This window comes from Triticum aestivum, chromosome 1D, assembly GCF_018294505.1.
Source record: "Triticum aestivum cultivar Chinese Spring chromosome 1D, IWGSC CS RefSeq v2.1, whole genome shotgun sequence".
Lineage (NCBI taxonomy): Eukaryota > Viridiplantae > Streptophyta > Magnoliopsida > Poales > Poaceae > Triticum > Triticum aestivum.
Genome location: NC_057796.1, coordinates 188,094,760 through 188,102,676, shown reverse-complemented (window position 1 = coordinate 188,102,676; position 7,917 = coordinate 188,094,760).

The window sequence follows — 7,917 nt, the reverse complement described above, 5'->3', positions numbered from 1 at the left end:
CGCCGCCTCGCTGCCGCCTTGCCGCCGGACCCCGCCGCCGCCGTTCCGCCGCCGCCGCCGGAGGTAGCCGCCGCCTCGGTTTTCGCGAGAAAACCGATCATTTTTTTAAAACCCTAGATCCGTTTTTTTAGTTTCGGTTCGGTTTTTTTTCGGTTTAGTTATTTAGCGGATGTTCGTCCGTACGTTCGTTTTAACGAATGGTTTTCGCCCGTTAGCCACAGATAACGAACGTTCTTTAGTCTGTTCGTCAGTTTTCTTTTTCTCGGATTTTCCGCTATTATTTTCGATCGCGATTTCTGATCTGATTTTCGTTTTAGTTTAACTTTTCGCTCGTTTATCGGAACAGGTGATTCAAGCACCTGGAGGTTCGTCTTGAAACCCTCTTTCTGTTTAACCAACTTAAACAAGTTTTTGCTACTATAAAAATTGACTTTAGTCCAGATTAGTAAACGAAGCTTGTTTGTTTCGAAGTTTGAGTTTCGTTGCTTCGTTTGATTTGATTCTTTTTGCAAACCGGAGTTCTTAAGTTGAACTTTCTGGTTAGATGTCTTATTTGAGTTTTACCCGTGCTGCTTTGCTTGATTGCTTATTGTATGTTTGTTTGTTTGCGATAGAGTACCCGGAGTGCGAAGCGTGCTACTACTAGTCTCTATGTTTCACGGATCATCATCAACGCAAGTAACGCTTTGATCATAACTCTTTACTACCCAGTTTTATTGCATTAGATCAATCCACAAACAATTGCATGGTTAGGATCTAATTTAAATTGTGGGTTGGGGAAGTAGATGAGGTAGTACCTATTCACCTGTTTATTATCAAACCTATGGGAGTTACTTCTACGTCGCGTATATTGCTATGCTATGCTCGTAGATGTGGTTTGGGTTTGAGAGTATTCATGACAGAAGTGAGTATTGTTAAGTAATGGTTAACTTAAGGTGGAAACTTTAATACACATCTGGTTGGATTGAGGCACCTGGGGAACCTAGTGATTGCCTGTATTTTTGGAAATCCCGGGGTACCATGTGATTCTCCTATGGACTGCCACCCAGGCTCAAAGGGACCATGAGATTATTCATGCTAGAAACTTCCGTGTGCAGCCACAAGCCATTATGGGCTCTGGCATAGTTGAGTATGTTGTGTGACCTCTTTCAGTGGTAGGCTAGCAGATGTAGGGGATGTAGGTGGTACTGTCTACCCAGAGTAAAGAGTTAACGCTTCTGAAAGACTGTGTCTCGGTCATCCGTTTCTCCAACACCATGTAGTGCGAGAAATCCAACGGAGGAGATCTAGTCTTGTGGGGAAAAGTGCGCAAACCTCTGCAGAGTGTACAAACTAATCTTGATTAGCCGTGTCCCCGGTTATGGACATTTTGAGTATCTGGTTCTTGGATTATCATGTGGATCTCATCACTCTTAATTATAAAAATTTGATTGGGTTATTTAATTACTTTTAATTGGGATTGAGATGGGGTTTACCATTCTCAATGTTTAACAACCACCATGATAGTTAAATAAAAATTTATTCCTTTGTCGTAGAGAAAAATTGGCTTTCCGCAAAACATATTTAACCATACAGCCTCCATCAGCCATTTATGCATGTAGTGATAGCATTATCCTGTTCATTACTCTTTTGTGCTACTTTGGCAGCATATTCCATGTGCTGACCCATTTTTGGGCTGCAACGTATCATGTTGTAGACTTTTCAGACGACGAGTAAGGTGCCTTAGGTCATGGTCTTTCACTCAGTGATGCCGTTGGAGTTGATGGACTCGCTTTATCTTCCAAGCCTTCCACTGTTATCATTTTAGATGGCCTTAAGCCATATTATTTTGTAATAAGTTCTCTTCTGAGACATTCGATGTACTAATTGTGTGATTGCTACTCTGTTATAAAATCCTTCAAGTACTGTGCGTGTCAGCATTACCGATCCAGGGATGACACTGATGCACATAGATCAGACTGTTTGAGGTCTGGTCGCTACAAGATGGTATCAGAGCACACGCTGACTGTAGGACACGATCACTACTCTCTTCTCATTTTTGACTCCTCTCCATTTTCTACTCTTTAGGTGGCGGATGCAAGGATCAAGTTCACGCAACCAGATGAAGATACCCCTTTTGGACGTCACCTAAAGGAAGTCACTAGATACCTGAACATTGGAATACCAAGCTTCACAGGGACTTACAATGCCACTTTACCAGAAGAGGAGCGCTGGATGATTCAAGTTCAAGTTCCAGGAAGGACATTTACGCCAGTCACTGAGCCCATAGAATTTTCCTTTGATGCACCAACCTGGAGTCTAGGAAAGAGTATGGCAGCCCACATTACCAAGGGACGCATTGGAGAAGTTTACCACAATGATCTCAAGGATACTATCTATCAGATTTGTGGGCGCCGAGATGAGCAATGGGAGATGATTAGCACCAGGAAGGATAGATCGATTGCAGCTTTCATCCAAGAGTTAAACCAACACATTTCGACGCCAGGAGAACCAGATGTGCGCAGGCATGATAGATTTGAAGAAGGCAATGACAAGGATCACGGAACTGGAGGAAGAACTCAAGGCTACTCGCGAGGATTATATGGAGGAAATTGTTGTACTAGTAGAGAAGAATGACGACCTGACAAGGAAGTTGGGAATATTCATGGGAGACCCCGCGCCAGGAGGAGAAGACGACGGTTCCACTTGCCCGGAGAACTACATCATCATCGACGACACCGACTCGGATCCTGACGATAGCGATGATGACTATGTTGATGAAGCTGGAGCAGATATCATGGATTCTTCGACCGATCAATTTTTCTAGTCGACCACCATATCAGTAGTAGTATTCCACCATGTATATAGTATAGTCCGAGCACTTTTGTAACAATAGTTCTAGACCGATTGTATGCCCTTGCTTGATTGATTGAGTGATATGTTTGTGTTTGTCTCATGTGCATATGGGTAGTGTTTTCCCCCTAGACCTCATTCTACTCTGTTTTCTAACCTTTTCTAAACCCAGCAGATGCCTCCGAGACGAGACAATGGATTTGCTTTCCCACCGGAGCTCACTCAGTTGATCCAGCAGCAGAATGTATTGATCCAGATACTAGTCCAGAATCAGAACCAGGGGAACAACAACAACCCACCCCCACCACCACCACCAGTTGATCACTTAGCCCGTTTTCTTAGGCTGAATCCGCCGGTGTTCTCCAGTGGCACCGAGCCGATTGTTGCAGATGATTGGCTCCGCAAGATTGAAAGGGAGCTGACTACTGGAGAATGCACAGATGCGGAGAGAGTGCGTTTTGCCACACATCAGCTTGATGGACCCGCAACATCATGGTGGGAGAATTTCATAGTCACTTACCCCATTGACACTGTGACATGGGATCAGTTTCAGTAAGCTTTTCACACTACCCATGTATTAGAAGGAGCTATGGCCATGTAGAAGCGCGAGTTCCGCAACTTACGCCAAGAAGGACGCACCGTTGGCCAGTGTGTGGATGACTTTAGTAAGCTAGCACGTTATGCCCCGGATGACGTCGCTACAGATGCAGCTAAGAAGGAGAAGTTTCTGGAAGGACTGAATGATGAGCTGAGCATTCAGTTGGTGGTAACAAATTTCAGTAACTACCAGGAGTTGGTAGATAGAGCTCTCATGATTGAAGGGAAGCAGCAGCAGATTGACAACCGCAAGAGGAAGTATGGACAAGGGAAGTATAATTCTGGAGCTCATCAGAGGCCCCGTTTCACCCCGAACTCAGGCGGACTTGTCCATAACCATGGAGGTCACAATCACTCTGGAGGGAGTTCGCATAACCATAGTGGCGCCAAGAACGGGAATGCCAATGGAGGAAGCAACGGACAGAACCGTTCCAACCCGGCAACACCCGCCAAGAAAGTTCTAAGCCACATTACTTGCTACAAGTGCCAGAAGACCGGACATTACGCCAATGAATGTCCTGAAGCTAAGAATGGAAACGGCAATGGAAGCTCTAGGAAGAAGCCCAACCCTTTCACCAGGGGACAAGTGAACCACATTAAAGTGGAGGAGGTTGAAGCCCAACCTGATGCAGTAATAGGTAAGTTTTTGGTTAAGTCATTTACTGCAGTCGTACTTTTTGATATTGGTGCATCACATTCATACATATCAAGGGGATTTGTGGATAAGTTTAAACTACCAACCCAAGCCCTTAGGTCACCCATGTTAGTAACCTCGCCAGGAGCAGAATATATGGCTAGCCTATGGTGTGATAGGTTACCATTAAGGATTGGTAACTACCTGTTTCCATCGGACCTAATAGTATTGGAGTCACAAGGATTGGATGTGATATTAGGCATGGATTGGTTATCAAAGTATGGAGGGAACATTGACTACGCCAGTAAGTCGATTTTTCTCACCACCCCAGAAGGAAGAAGGATCAAGTATGTATCCCGGCATGTGTCGAATAGGACTCAAGTGAATTCCTTATCAGGAGTTGTACAGGAGGAAGTACCAGTGATGAAGGATTTTCCGGATGTATTTCCAGAAGAAATGCCAGACATGCCACCGGATAGAGACATTGAGTTCTTGATTGAGATTTTGCCAGGCACATGACCAATATCTAAGAGACCGTACAGAATGCCCGCAAAGGATTTGGAGGAAATTAAGAAGCAGATTAAGGAGTTACTGGATAAAGGTTATATTCGCCCAAGTTCGTCACCTTGGGGATCCCCGGTACTTCTAGTGGAGAAAAAGGATGGATCGTTAAGGATGGTTGTTGATTATCAAGGATTGAATGAGGTGACGATCAATAACAAGTACCCACTGCCAATGATCAATGATTTGTTTGACCAGCTGCAAGGAGCTAAGGTGTTTTCCAAGATCGATCTGCGATCAGGGTACCACCAGCTGACGATTCGAGAGCAGGATATACCTAAGACAGCTTTTACCACGAGGTACGGGCTATATGAGTATACCGTTATGTCGCTTGGCCTGACTAACACACCTGCCTATTTTATGAACATGATGAACAAGGTGTTTATGGAGATTTTGGATAAGTTCGTTGTGGTGTTCATTGATGATATTCTGGTCTACTCGAAGAATGAAGAAGAACATAAAGAGCATTTGCGTTTGGTACTTGGGAAGCTCAGAGAACATCAGCTATACGCCAAGTTCAGCAAGTGTGAGTTTTGGTTGAAGGAAGTTGGATTCCTTGGACATGTTATATCCGGAGAAGGCATAGCAGTAGACCCCACCAAAGTTGTCACTGTGACAAATTGAGAGTCACCCACGTCAGTTGGAGAGATTCGGAGTTTTCTTGGACTCGCAGGGTACTACTCGAGGTTCATTGAAATATTCTCAAAGATTACAAAGCCCATGACAGAGTTGTTGAAGAAGGACACCAAATTCAAATGGACTGAGGAATGTGATGCCAGTTTTCAGGAGTTGAAGAAACGCTTGGTTACATCACCAGTGTTGATTCTGCCAGATCAATGCAAGGATTACGAAGTGTATTGCGACGCTTCTCGTCGAGGACTTGGAGCCGTACTTATGCAGGAGGGAAGAGTTGTTTCATATGACTCACGACAGCTTAAACCCCATGAGTTAAATTATGCTACGCATGATTTGGAGTTAGCAGCCGTAGTGCATGCGTTGAAGACTTGGAGACATTTTCTCATCGGAAACCATTGTGAGGTATACACGGATCACAAGACTTTGAAGTATATCTTCACGCAGAAGGAGTTGAATCTCAGGCAGAGGAGATGGTTGGAACTCATTAAGGATTATGATATGAGGTTGCATTAACATCTTGGAAAGGGTAACGTAGTAGCCAATGCGTTGAGCCGCAAAAGTCATGTCAATACACCCATGACCGGAGGATTACCCAAGGAGTTGGCAGATGACCTACGCGAGCTATGTTTGGAAATTGTTCCGAGAGGTTATGTAGCAGCTTTGGAGATTCAATCTACTTTGATGGATAAGATCAGAGAAGCTCAGAAGACGGACAAGGAGATTGCCGAGATAAAGGAAAGAATGAGCAAAGGAAAAGCTAAAGGATTTCGAGAGGATGAGCACGATACCCTATGGTTTGAGGACCGCATATATGTACCAAATGATCAGGAGATCAGGAAACTGATTTTGCAGGAGGCCCATGATTCGCCATATTCGATTCACCCAGGAAATACCAAGATGTATTTGGATTTGAAGGATAGTTTCCGGTGGACCGGAATGAAGAAAGATATTGCGGAGTATGTAGTAGTTTGTGATGTATGTCAGAGAGTGAAGGCAGAACATCAGAAGCGAGCAGGATTGCTACAGACATTGCCTATACCCGAATGGAAGTGGGATAAACTGGGCATGGACTTTATCACGGGATTACCCAGGACTCGTTCAGGCTATGACTCGATATGGGTTGTAGTCGATCGTTTGACGAAGTTAGCTCATTTCATCCCAGTGAAGACCACTTACACCAGTGCTAAGTTGGCAAAGATATACATGACCAGGATCGTATGTCTGCATGGAGTTCCGAGGACCATTGTATCAGATAGAGGAACCCAGTTTACCTGAAAGTTTTGGAATCAGTTGCATGAAACTTTGGGAACTAGGCTAGAGTTCAGTACATCTTTTCACCCGCAGACAGATGGACAAACTGAGAGAGTCAACCAGATTCTGGAGGACATGTTGAGAGCATGTGCACTAGACTATGGATCTAGTTGGGACGAAAACTTGCCGTATGCAGAGTTCTCTTACAACAACAGCTATCAAGCCAGTTTGAAGATGACCCCTTTCGAAGCATTGTACGGAAGGAGGTGCAGAACACCGTTGTTGTGGGATGAAGTTGAAGACCGACAGTTGTTTGGACCAGATTTGATTGAAGAGTCTGAAGAGAAGGTTAAGCTAATTCGCGATAGACTCAAGGTAGCCCAGTCCAGGCAGAAGAGTTATGCGGATTCTAAATGCAAGGAGACAGTTTACGAAGTTGAAGACAAAGTACATCTTCGTGTATCCCCACTCCGAGGAGTGAATCATTTTGGAGTTAAGGGAAAGTTAGCACCACGTTTTGTGGGACCATACCATGTTTTAGAACGTATGGGAGAAGTTGCTTACAAGTTGGAGTTGCCTGAAGGATTGTCAGGAGTTCACGACGTGTTCCACGTTTCCCAGTTGAAGAAGTGCCACGCAGAGATGGCTGATATCCCTCTGAGAGATACAGTACCACTGGAAGCGATACAGTTGGATAGAGACTTGACATATGAGGAGAATCCAGTCAAGATACTCGAGTTTGCCAGCTGAGTTACACGCAGCAAAGTAATCAAGTTCTGCAAAGTTCAGTGGAGTCACCATACCGAAGATGAAGCCACCTGGGAACGAGAGGAAGACCTACGGAAGGATCAGCCTCACCTATTTTCTAGCCAACCCGAATCTCGAGGGCGAGATTCATCTCAAGGGGGTAGGTTTGTAACATCCCAAATTTTCAATTTGGAATGTTATACATTAGATCATCATTGCATATCATATTTTATTGCATTTTGGTTTGATCCTAGAAATTCTACGCAACTCAAGGACCCACGGAGAGAGTTGGGAATTTCGTTATTTTCATATTTGAGTTTTTCTCAAATTTTGAAAAGAGGATCGTTTGATTTTAATTATTTTTCTCTTCGAAAATTTCTTTTATAAAAATAAAAGAGAGAGGATAAAATGACTTGCTCAAAATAAATAAATATTGGAGGTTTACTATTAAAATCAAACAAGATTTTTCTTCGGAGTTTTGTCGCTATTTTATTTGAATTAGGAAAAATATGCGTTTTTCAAACTTCCATTAGAAGCCCAAATAAATGTTCACCTGGTCCGGCTTATTTTTAGAGGGCGGGGAAAATTTATTTCTAGATTTTTGGAGTCCGTTTAGTATTTCTTTTATTTGTTTTTCTGCGCGAAATAATTTAAAGAAA